Source organism: Suricata suricatta, chromosome 4 (assembly GCF_006229205.1).
Source record: "Suricata suricatta isolate VVHF042 chromosome 4, meerkat_22Aug2017_6uvM2_HiC, whole genome shotgun sequence".
Taxonomy (NCBI): Eukaryota; Metazoa; Chordata; class Mammalia; order Carnivora; family Herpestidae; genus Suricata; species Suricata suricatta.
The window spans coordinates 61,115,947-61,128,863 of NC_043703.1; the positions used below are offsets into that span (position 1 = coordinate 61,115,947).

Sequence of the window (12,917 nt, forward strand, 5' to 3'; positions counted from 1 at the left end):
TTTTAAAGGCTTATTTATTTATTTTGAGAGAGAGAGAGAGAGAGAGAGAGAATCCCAAACAAGCTCTGCACTGACAGCACACAGGCTCAAACTCATGGACCATGACATCATGACCTGAGCTGAAATCAAGAGTTGCACACATAACTGACTGAGTCACCCAGGTTCCCAGGCCTAAGTGTTCCTTCCTTCCTTTCTCTCTTTTTAATTTTTTTAAACGTTTATTTTTGAGAGAGAGAGACTGAGTGCAAGCAGGGGAGGGGCAGACAGAGAGAGAGGGAGACACAGATTCCAAAGCAGGCTCTAGGCTCTGAGCTGTCAGTACAGAGGCCAATGCTGGGTTAGAACCCACAGACCATGAGGTCATGACCTGAGCCAAAGTTGGATGCTTAACCCACTGAGCCACCCAGATGCCCGCTAAATCTTTCTTGAGTAAATGCTTTGACTCATGGAGTGTATCACTTTGATTAACCACAGTCGTGTGTCTTCACATCCTAGACTCTGCTCCCAACTCTTGCCCCTTCTCTGCATAAACCCACCCACTAGCCTCCCAAACGTAGTGAAAGGAGTGACACACAGAAAGTTCTCTTTAAAAGTGAGCTTCCATTTAGATATTTATCATGTAGTCTACATTTGTGTTTTCATCTTCGAAATGTGAGAATTGTAGAGGGGTTATGTGTTTTAAATGTAACATTTTACCATTTCGGTGTCTTAGAACTTCTCTTGAGTGTTGCCAAGTAGGGTGCTTGGGAGGGTATGGAAATGGGATTATTATTTACATGGGTGAATTGGCTTCTTTGTGTTGGGTGGCCAAATTCCTTACAAATTCATGTTATTGGTTTCAAGGAGGGAGCAGATTGCAGAGTGTAAAAAAAAATATATATATATATGTGTGTGTGTGTGTGTGTGTGTGTGTGTGTGTGTGTGTGTGTGTATATATGGGGCTGAAGGTGAGATAAGTTCAGAAAAGAGTCATCTTCCTTCCTCTGCAGGCTCCTCTGTCCTGCATGCTTTCTCACCTTTGTGAGACTGTCAAGCTTCTACTCATTCTTTAAGATCCAGATTAACTGTCATGACCCGTCTACTAACTCTGTTTTTTGGTTATACTTGTCTTACACGCTTACGACATTGTTTTGTAAACATCTGTTTTCAGATGTTTTCCTGGCATCCAGTGACCTCCCCACATTCAAGCACTACGTTGTATTAATTCTTGCACCTTCGACCCCTATTACCTATCAGAGACGAGGACACCATAAAAGTGCAGTAAGTGCCCACTGAGTTCAGAAATGTTAGCACACCCACAAAGGGGGTGTTGAGAGGTAGAAACGAAACAGTTTTGCTGAGTGAGCATCTCTGTGGATCCGGCTGAAGGTGACAGCTACTTCTGTGGGCAACCAGGACACCAAGATGCCTGTGACAGAGACTTCCCTCCATGCCTACATGTCATGAGAACTTACACTCTTAAAAAGAAAAGAAAACAAGAGGCTATTTAATTGAATAGTTGAGCGGGCCCCAACCTGCTAAGCACGTTCGATGAGTCTAAAAATTCCCTGATTTGCTTTCCCCTCTGGCTAACATCCCAGGTCTCTTCTCTGCTGAGCAGCTGCCTTCAGCATTTTTAAAAAAATGTTTTATATATCTTTGAGAGAGAGAGAGAGAGAGAGAGAGAGAGAGAGAGAGAGAGAGAGCATGAGAAGGGTAGGGACAGACAGAGAGAGAGAGAGAGGGACAGAGGATCTGAAGTGAGCTCTGAGCTGTCAGCACAGAGCCCAACACAGGGCTCAAACTCACAAACTGCAAGATCATGAGCAGAAGTTAGATGCTCAAAGGACTGAGCCACTCAGGTGCCCCGTGCCTCCATGTTTTTAAGTTCCGATCTGCCTTCAGCCCCCTCAGTCCATTGAAATGGTTTGAAATCAAGATGTCCAATGGCGACCCTGTCTCTGGATCTAGTGGTGTTCAGTTCTTACCCCATTTAGCCTCTTGCAGTGTTTACTGCTTTGATCATATGATCACCGCCCCCTTTTCAAATAGATTCCCTTCTTTTTTCAAAAGCACTTTTTATTTTGGGTGATTCATTTAAAAAAATTATTGTTGTTTTTTGGCTGCTAGCCTGCCTGAACATCTAAAGTCCTTGTTGGTTGCTGTGTGTCCTTCAGTGTTGATGTCCCTAGCAGTTCTGGAGTGGAAAGGGGGATTTCAGTACCCACCTACCCAGCCCACTGTTCGTGCTCCACTCCAACTGTTTCTTTGAGCCGTCACTCTCCTTTCCACCCTGGAATCTTTATTTTCTCTACTCCCTCTGCCTTGAGGTCGGTCTCTCCCTCTCACCCCATCTTTGCCTGGCCTCAGATATTTGCACAGAAACCTTTTCTCACAGGAGTCTGTCCTGATCACCCAACCACCTCCATACCAGGTGACTTTTCCTTATTATCATTCTTACAGTACAAGATGCTTTCCTTCAAAGCCTGTATCCAGATTTCTATATATTTTGAATGCCTGCCTTCCCATTGACTGTAAGCCCCATGGAGGTGGGGACTTGGTCTGGTTGTTTACAAAGAGTGCTAGAAAAATGTTGGCCAGGGGTGCCTGGGTGGCTCAGTCAGTTGAGCGTCTGGCCTGATTTTGGCTCAGGTCATGTTCACATGGTTCATGGGATTGAGACCCACATCAGGCTCTGTGCCATCAGCTTGGGATTCTGCCTCTGCCTCTCTCTCTGCCCCAACCAATACATTTATTATCTCACTGAATTTTTGAAACACTGCACAGGACACACTCTACTCATGGCCTGCTTCTCTGAAGGCTTTTTGGGGTAAGTGCGCATGGATGACTACAGCTGGCCTGTAACGAGGTCGGTAGATCTTTTTCCAGATTGAAGACTGGCGACTGATCTAAGCCACTTCTCCAGTCCAGCTTTATCATCAGTCGGATATTTTGATTTCTATCTCCCCGACCTCTTTATTTTATCTCCATGGGTTAATATTCTGGATGCTAAGATTTGGGTGTTATTTGGCACACTAACAAAAATAGCAGTCTTTTTAGATCTTCCCTTTCCCTGTTGTAATTCATGCCTTTGTTCCCTGAGCTGACTAGGTCTGAACACTTTTTCCTGTGTTCTGCAAATTATAGTATAAATTGTAACTGAGTTCCTTTTCCCCTCCCAAACACCTGTAGTCAAGCACTAACATTCATTTAGATGAGCAAAATATATTTCTCATATATATTTTGTCATCCACCATGGTTCCTGACTCACATCTACCAAGAAACTCTTGGGATTTCCTAAGTGTTGAGAGTGACAAAAGTATCTCTTGTGATGTTAATGACGTAATTTTGGACCCCACCTAAGGATGGGGCCTCTTTGCCAGGAGAGCTGACCTGGGGTCAGAGGGTGGACATTTTCAACACCCCCCCCCCACTGCCCACTCCTACTCCCACCTTTGGGGAGAAGGGGAGAGAGGGTCTGGAGGTTTGAATCAACTGCCAATGGCCAATGATTTAATCAATTGTACCTATGTAATGAACTCTCCATAAAACTCCAAAAGGGTTTGGAGCATATCTAGGTTGGTGACTATGTGGAAGTCCTCTGAGAGAGCATGGAAGGTTCCTTGCCTTTCCCCCATGCCTTGTCCTATGCGTCCCCTCCATCTGGCTCTTCTGGAGTTATATACTTTAATAATATACCAGTGATGTAGTATGTAAAATGTTTCTCTCAGTTCTGTGAACCTTTGTAGCTTCTTAATTGAACCCAAGAAGGGGGGCATGGGAACCTCTTATTTATAGCCAGTCAGTCAGAAGTACAGGTAACAACCTGGGCTTGTGACTGGCATCTGAAGTGTAGGGGTGGGGGACGTGTCATAGGACGGAACCTTTAACCTATGGAATCTGATGCTGGCTCTTGGTAGATGGTGTCAGAACTGAGTTGATTTGTGGGACGCCCAGTTGGTGTTTGGGAATTATCGGTTGGTTGGAGGGAACCACCACCCGCACCTCCTTATTGGAATTGGGTCTAAGAACTCATCTATCCTACCACACGATCTCTCCCACTCCTGGCAACTGAGAAGACCCGAGGGATGGGGGGCACTTGATCCATGGCCAGAAACGCAAGGGGATCAGATTTCTACCTGGCACATAGTCTGTGAGGCAGTCTCGAAAGCACTGTTCCAACAAGGTCAGCCAATGATTAACTAGGCCGAGTAGAATTCTTCCCTGAGGGAACTGAGTTGGAGTGTCCACTAGCTGGAAGGAGAACCCAAGAAGGAAGGTGCATACAGAAGCTGGACTCTGATAATAACTGAGTCCTGGTGAAGGAGGAACACCAGAGAGAGGTCACCAAGACCCTACCGCTGGCTGCTGGTGGGAAAACGGGGTTGCTGGCCCTGCCCCGGACCCCTAGCGTACTGTGCTCCGCCTCCAATACTATTCGGAGCCCGGGAACTCTCTTCTTCTGTGGCCAAAGAAACCCAACAAAGACTCAAAATTCAGGATGCTTCCATTTCTCTCTCCTGAATTTCCCTTGTTTCTCTAGGCCCCTTGAGGAAACTTCTAAATGGTATTCCTTAGCACAAAACATGAGCATATATATATTCTTTTTCTTTTTTAAAGTTTATTTAAATTTATTTATTTTGAGAGAGAGTGCTGGGGAGGAACAGAGAGAGAGAGAGAGGAGTGAGAGAGAATGAGAGACTCCCAAGCAGGCTCCATGCTGTTAGCACAGAGCCAGATGCAGGGCTGGATCTCAGGAACAGTGAGATCATGACCTGAGCTGAAGCCAAGAGTTGGATGCTTAACTGACTGAGCCACCCAGACGCCCCTCAGTGATGTTCTTTATAATCATAGTTTCTGGCTTTATAACTTAAAATGTTCTACTTAATAAAAATTGTCAGGGAGCCTCCGTCCTCAAAGTAAGATAATTTTTACATACTGAGGTCTTTCTACACAGATTTTATTTTTATTTGAGAGAGAGCGAGCGAGAGAGAGAGAGAGGTCATGAGAGATCATGAGTAGTATAAGGAGAGAATCTTAAGCAGGCTCCACACCCAGCACAGAGCCCAACATGGGGCTCCAACTCACAAATAGTGAGATCATGACCTGAGCCAAAATGAGTCAGATGCTGAGTCCCAAGAGCATGTATCTATTCTATACCAAGCAACTATATCCATGGTCTTGGTTCACTCCCAATTTCCCATAGGACCTTGTTGGCCACAGAGTTACGTGTAGTCAATGCGGTGGAATAGAGGAAGCGATGTTGAACAGAGGCTGCAAACACATAGCTTGCAGGCTGACCCCAGCCCCCCCCCTCCTTTTTTTAGTTTTATTTATTTATTTATTTTGAGAGAGAGGTAGAGAGAACAAGTGGCAGAGGGGCAGAGAGAGGAGAGAGAGAATCCCAAGAAGGCTCTGAACCAGCAGTGCAGGGTCTGATGCAGGGTCAGAAACCACGAACTGTAAGATCATGACATGAACTGAAAAACCAAGAGTCAGATACTTAACCGACATACCTGGCACCCCTGATCCCAGCCCTTCTAAGTGCCTGGTTTGGCTCACAAATATTTGTAGGATATAATTTTGAATGAATTTTTAATGTGTAAAAAGAAGGAGGTTCCCCATAAAAATCTAGATTTCTAGATTCTCTTGAAAACTGTGAATACCTGATAGCATCAAGCCACCTTTCCCCTGAGTGCTGTCATTGGTCAGAACTGAGTAATAGTCACCTCCCCCCACCTTAGTTAAGCACACCCTGAGCTCCAGCTCTCATGCATCCCTGGCCTGCCCTGCCACTTACGTGTGTGTCCTACATCTGTTGTCACTGGACTTTGCGCTCACTGACAGACAGAATGAGGGAGCAAATGGATGAGGAGAACTACAAATAATTTCTTAAGCCAAGACAGGAAAGAGCATTAAGGAAGGGATGCATACAAGAGAGGCTATCAGGGGGAGATGCTAAGGATGGGACCCTAGCAGTGTCCTTGTGTGTGATGGGGAGGAATCTCTGATGGTTTTCTTGAGTCCAAAACACAGATGGCAGGAGGGTGAGGAAGTGGATGGTGGTCATGTTGGAAATTAGAAATTCCAAAAACTGAGTCATGAACGAGAGAGATAAGACTCTTTTGGAAATGTACAACAGTGGCCATTGATAATGTCTTCAGAATTTCAGAGACTTATGAAAGCTTCAAACAAAAGTTAAGCCTAAGATATGAGGGACAAATGGATATTGTCCAAAAGAGTGGTGATATATATCTATGAGGAATTGTATAAGGTGGTCAGGACAGTTCTGATTACTACACGGGGAAGGGTGGCGCTCTAGAGCTGGGGAGAGATCGTCCATCTCCTTTGAGATTTCTGAGCTCCTATGGCACTTTGATAACCCATGTTTTAGTTTTTCTTTAAAAAATGGGAGGAGTCCGAAAAAGTTTCAACTCGCAATTGAAAGCAGTGCTTCCTCTAAAAAAAAATTGTTGAGGCCACAGATTTTTTTCCCCCTGTGGCCTGTTTTGTTTTTGTCAGTGCTTTTGAGAATATCTCATATAAAATAAGCACTGCAAATTTACATGTATAAATTTGATTTATTGAAAATGCTATATAATAGCTATTAATTACTATTTGGTATGTCTGCATGTAATCACTAAGAATTATGACTTCTGTTTACAAAATCCATGTGGCTCAAACCCACAACTGCTCAGACTTTATTTCATCAGGGCCTTGAGGTAGACTCAGTTCGTGTTCCACTTCCTTGCTTCCTAGGAGGCCTACTAAATGCACCCACTCCAGCCTCCCTCAAGCTCCCAGACTAGAAATATCTGCTGCTGAATACGTTTTTAATTCTTTATCAGGGCTAGCCCTTCTCACAAAGTCATGACCAGCTCCTGACAGAGGTTAAGAAAATTCTTTCAGATTCACTCACTTGAAATACCATCTCTACTTCTGTGGCCTCAGGCTCTTCGCTTCCTGCTTTGTTGAAATTCATAATTGTCAGGTAATTTTTGCTTCTCTAGCTTGATCTCTACCTGAAGCAAAAGAATACTGAACTCCCTTCTGGTTCGGCAGGGGAAGAAAACCTGGTTCTTTTCACTAGTGGCCACCATCTTGTTTCTACTCCCAACACTGGGATTTCTCCACCTACTTCTTGCTAGTCAGCTGCTTCTCCCAGCACCGACTCCGTCCCCTCCGGCGAACTCCCACAGCACACAGCTGTGGAGTTTCTCTGTTTACAACTTGCTGTGGGCTTCATTATATTTACTTGATGGGGAAGGTTTCAATTACACCTCAGCTGGCTTGTTGTCTTTAATTTGTACTCCCACTACCTGCTCTCTTTACCTATACTTGTAAATATACGGAAGGATGATATTAAAAATATCCTCGTATGTTGGCCCAATTGTTTAGTTCTTTTCAATGATCAACTACTTATCGAAAGATGAATTAAAGTCTGGGGGCAGTGAGAGATTTATAGTATTCACAGCATCAATGTTTTCTTGGAGCTGGAACATTCTTGGGAGAGAGATTAATTCAAACTCTTTATATTCCAGATGACTCTTGGGGAAGAGAGATAATTTACTCAGGATTGTTTCATTAGCTAAGGTCAGATGTCCTGACTTCCAAGACAAGACCCTTTCACCTAAAAATATTTATGTGTCCCTGCGTGTGGGTGTGTGTGTGTACACATGCGTGCATTCCTAAAGAATGGTTCCCATGCCTGTCAGAATCAGCTGAGATGTCTTTTAAAAAAGACAGCAGCACGGGGCGCTATCGGACCCCCTGAGACAGAATGTCTGGGGCCAGGAGTCCAGGGTCTGGGATGGAGAATGCTGCTTTGTGTAAGGCTCTTGGCTTCTCTCCCTTTACTCTCACACCAGGCACTGCATTTTCTAAGATTGGCCCCAGTTTTCATAATGCCATTATCAATGCGAAATGAATTCTACTTCGGTTCACCACACTACATCGTCACAGCAGAAACCAGAAACCTGGAGGAGAGAGGTGGGTACAGGCCCTGTATCTTTTTTAAATGTTTATTTATTTATTTTGAGAGGAGAGAGAGTGTGCACAAGGAGGGGAGAGGCAGAGAGAGAAAGAGAGAGAGAGGCAGGCTCCACACTGTCAGCCTGATGGGGAGCTTGAATTCATGAACCATGAGAATCTGGGCTGAAATTAGGAGTCAGATGCTTAACCAACTGAGCCACCCAGGCATCCCAAGGCCCTGTATCTTTAAGTGGAGCTCAGCAAGCCTAACAATGGGCTTTGTTTGTGTGTCTACAGGGAGGCTGCCACCAGCTTGGGAGTAGTACCTGGAGCGTGGGCGTTCTCCGGGGAAGCTGCCACATGAGTCAGGCCTGCAGAGTTGTGGAGTGGAGTCCTTGATGTGCTTGGTGATGATTCAGGGGCACAGCTGACACCTCGCTGTGCTGGGCTGACCGAATAACCCACTCTTTCTGGACCAGAGCTGGCCTTTATGGGTGGTAGGGAGTTGTCTTGACTTGGAAAACTGCATAACCACTTGCACCAGTAAAAGAGTTGGAGATTAAACTGTTCTCTCAGAATCAGCCATGGTGTGTGTGAGGGCGGGGAGGCACAGGTGGAGCCATGGAATTGTGGGGTTCAATGGTCCAGGATGACCAATTCCCAGTGACTAAATTACACTTACTACTAAGGCATTAGCTCTAGGAAAACTACAAATTAGCTAGGTGTGTCCTTGGGCAATTATTCGCCAGCCTGATGCACAGGTGGGGAACTAACTCCCTCCTATATTTAGGCATTGGCCAAATCTCCCTGTGTTAGAGGACTTGGGGCTGTCCTATGTGAAACTCATGAGAATAACCCAGTGACTTTGGGACTCTCAGTCTCCCAGTCCCACTATGGATATACACGTCTGCATTTGGTTCAGGTGCCCTTTGTTCTTGACCCTCTGGAGGTGAACTGTTGGCCTTTCTTGTCCGGAAGATACCTGGGGTGGGGCAAAGTTCATAAATATTCACCCTCTTCTCATTTTATGGCTCTTATCACACCCAAAACCTTACAGTCTCGCAGGATAACCAGAGGCTGAGGAGTAACCAGAGGAAGAGTGTGTCGCTCAGATTTTTCTGGCGTTACTTTCGGAGTTGGAAGAGTACGTCTGCTTCTTCATGTTCACGACTCATTTAGAAGCCACGAGTTACAGAGCAGAGGGTAGATTTCAGATCTAACAAAAAGGTCTCTTGGAAGTCAGTCTACTGATGCAACTGGACCAATCTTGCCCTTCCACATAGACGAAGGGTTACAATGCACATGATCTATGTGTCTGTATTTGTTTTTGTCTTGAATTCCTCAGGCATTTCTGTTGGACAGCCAGTCTTGGGAGAGGAGCTTCTTGATAAAGTAGCTTGCCCATGGTGAAGGGGCCCAGTGGCGAGAAGTGAGCACTAAGGGTGAACTACAGCAACAGGTAAGGGATATGACCCTCTGACAATGTGCCTTGTTGGTTTCTCTGCTACCTAAGCACAGGTGGGAGTAACAGACGAGGGCATCTTGAGTTACAAGGAACCGCCATGATAGCTGGGTCATGCAAAGAGAGATGCCCATGGTATTGCAAGAAACAAGGGGAAAATGAAGACATCCTCTCATAAGAAACCACAGCATGATTAGTCTACACAGAGGTTAGAGCTGGAGATAGCTCTTGGGATCTTGGCACCTGGGGATGGTGGATCTCCATGCTCTCCCATTGACACAGTGTGGCCAGCTCTAGGTTTCTGTTGCTCTCTCTATGCAGACTTTAGCTTTTCTCCCAGTCGCCTTGACTTAATAAGACCCTTCTACATTGTGTCTTTCTGTTCAATGATAGTTTATACTTCCTCACAATTCTGGCTTCTTCTTAACTTCAACTGGCCCAAGGCTACTCATATCCTAACTTAGTGTGCCTCAGCCCCCAATGGAGAACAGCCTGTGTCTCGGTATGTCTCCCAGTTCAAAGTCCTGTAAGTGAAGATCTGCTTGCCCCAGTGGATCCCTGTGTGAACAATAGGTCATATAATAAGCCTGGATGGCAGACCTTGAGACAGTATCTACTTCCAGTCCAGTCAGATGAAGATAGGGGTAATGGGGACATATATAGGGCTGCCATTTCACCAGGGCTTTGGATTGGACAGTATAGCTTAGAAAGGGCTGTGGATGTGACCTAACCATGTTTTAGTACAAACAGATAAAGGTTAAAAACTCCCAATTAAAGGGAAAAGCAACAACTCCAATCTCAGGCAAATTCCATAAACTCAAATATTGTTACAAGGCCCTTAAAATATGGAGAAAAGTTTGAAGTGGCCTTGATAAGGTATACACAGGATAAAATATAATGTTGATGGAACCAAATACTAAATTTAGGAGTAAATCGAATTGTATGCAGAAGTAAAAATAGTAGGAAAGGGGAGGGATGGCAAGACGAGAGGCTTGGAAATTCAAGCAAGCATGAAATACAAAGATCTGGAGGTCCTGGTGGCACACAAGCATCATTGAATATGTCAATGATGTTGAGTTAGAATATGAAGTATAGCACAAGAATCTCTTGTATCTTCTCAACATTGCCTAACTCCTTACTACATTTAGTTTTGTTTTCATATTTTTTAATAAAAGAAGAAAAAGGAAAAAGAAAAAGATACTAGAGAAGATTGGGGAATGCAAGGTAAAAGGGAAGAAATAAAAAGGACTTTCCTTTTTATTTAATAGTTGGATTCTTTTCATCTGGGAATTGAAAAAAAAAATTAAAAAGCAGGCTAAGGATTGACTTTTTAAATTAAGCATCGAAATCCAAGGCAGCAGATGGGTGGACTATCCTTTTATTCCAATGCTACAATTAAAATCAGAGAGAAAAATGGGGAGGCCAAAACTATTGGCAAGTTGATTGCCAAGCAACCGATTGAATTGCAAAGGGCCAAGCCAATTCATTTTTCTTAACAACAAAATAATTGGGCCGTGTCTGAACTATGTGAAATTATCTCCATTTTAAAAACACCAAATGAGTTTGATTATTCAGCAATCAATTCACTCCTCAGCACTAGCATGTTGTTATCAGCCAGAATAGCTGAGTTGACTCCAAAAGTGTCAATTCAGTAGCACCATGTAAACATACTCCCAACTTTCATGTGAGAATGAGCTCCAGAACCAGAACTTCAGTCACTGCTGTACCCAAAGAGACAGCTGACATGGCTTCCTCTTGGAGAGTGTGGTGCAAGGAGACGGGAGACAGTTGGCCTTGACTTCTCTCACTGGACTGTAGGAGATTCATCTATTCATCAAAAATGTGCTGTAAAGCAATTCTGACACTAACTACTCAGAGGTAACACGGACTTCGCAGGTCAAGGGCGCGTGTCCTCCAAAGACTCCATTTCATTCATCAGCCACAGCCAGCCCTACTTTTGAACAACTGGCTACAAATTTGGGGGTTTCCACAAGCCCCTTCAGATTTGATAGTTCACTAGGATGACTCAAAGAACTCAGGAAAGCACTTGTGGTATTGATATCAAGGCTGCATGTCAGGACCAGCCAAAAGAAAAGACTCACAAAGCAAGGACTAGAAGGATCTCAAATTCAGAGCTGCCGTGTCCCTTCCTCCTAGATTCAGGATGTATGGCCCTCCCCGCACACTCATGTGTTCCCCAGCTGGAAGCCCACCTGAGCCTCTGTGTCCAGAGTTTTTCTTGGGGTTTCTTCTTGTGCGGTCGTGATTGATGGAGCCACTGGCCACTTGTTTGACTTCAGTCTGCAGCCTCCCTTTCCTCCTTGGAGGTCAGCGCGTTGACATCTCAGGGCTCAAAACTCTAACCTGTAATCACATGATTGATCTTTTGGGCATGGCCAGCCTCCTTTCTGAACTGACCTAGCGGCCCCTGAGGCACCTCATTAACATAAACCTAGATGTGATCCCAGGGGTCACTCTCTTCTGGTGAGACCGAAACTTGCAGTCTTCTGTGGCTGCTACCATTTCGCATGGGCAGAAAAATAAAATGTGGATGCCATTTCCTCCTAACCTGCCTCTGAGGGGCTTGCCTCTCCAGCCCAACCCTCCCTTTTCCCATCAGCCTTCCCTACAGCTCGTAAGCGCAGGCACCCAGAACTCGGAGATGGGGACGTGGCTTTTTCCTCCCGTCCTCATCCCTTGTGGATTCAGACTATTAGTGAGATATTTATTCCAAAGCCCCAACCGGCAGTCCTAGGAAGAAAAAGTTGTTCACTGGGGCATTTCCCAAGGTCTGTGTTGGGCTGCTTGGGCTGTGTGTACCTTCCTTCTCCTCCTCCTCCTCCTCCTCCTCCTCCTCCTCCTCCTCCTTCTCCTCCTCCTCCAATTGCCCAAGAACAGTGCCCTACACGTGTCTGTAGGAAGCTGCCTTCTGTGTTCTTACCTAGAGAGAAAGACCAAGCTCTGGGGATGGAAGCAGACAATGGACCAGCAGGCAGCGCAGGCGTGATGCTGGGCCCCACAGCACTGGGAGGAGGGAGGCGGCGAGAGCGGCAGGAAGGACGTGACACAGGGGCCTTCCTGCAGACAGCTGGCGAGGCCGGGTGGCTGGCGACCAGAACACTCCGAACGTGGCCTCCCAGGGAGATGGGTCCGCTGAGACAGTCAGAGCCAATTGTTGGAAAACGGCATTCTGAAGGAAGGATGGCAGCAAGAGTAATGGTTCCGCTCCCTGCCCTCCTGCGTCCCCAGACACGGGGACCAGGAAGAGCACAGAGCCAGAATGAGGGCTGCTCCGTGGGCGGCCTGCGCTTACACGGGCAGGTGGCCACAAAGGACGCACGCACCACTCATTGTGTTCTCTGAGGTTGACTGGTCGTCATGGAGATGTAGGGAGACTCCCGGGTGTTCCCTAGCTTCCAGATGTGTCATCGAGTGTGGTGCTTTGGTACCAGGTAGACTTAGGTTGGAAACCCATCCCCACCCTTGGTTGGCTGCGTGGTGTAGG

The 12,917-nt window shown here is 45.7% G+C and overlaps 2 long non-coding RNA genes across 2 annotated transcripts in view; one reads left to right on the forward strand and one right to left on the reverse strand.

Moving 5' to 3' along the window:
• The window catches only part of LOC115290798, a 17,966-nt gene extending 8,563 nt beyond the window's left edge, over positions 1–9,403 (forward strand). Inside the window, exons 3-4 of the long non-coding RNA XR_003908206.1 lie at positions 8,248–8,447; positions 9,296–9,403. This is a non-coding gene — a long non-coding RNA (uncharacterized LOC115290798). The remainder of the gene's footprint in view (positions 1–8,247; positions 8,448–9,295) is intronic.
• The window catches only part of LOC115290796, a 16,900-nt gene extending 4,202 nt beyond the window's left edge, over positions 1–12,698 (reverse strand). Inside the window, exons 1-2 of the long non-coding RNA XR_003908204.1 lie at positions 12,354–12,698; positions 11,626–11,776 (exon numbers count right to left, since the gene is read on the reverse strand). This is a non-coding gene — a long non-coding RNA (uncharacterized LOC115290796). The remainder of the gene's footprint in view (positions 1–11,625; positions 11,777–12,353) is intronic.
• Positions 12,699–12,917: the final 219 nt, after the last annotated feature.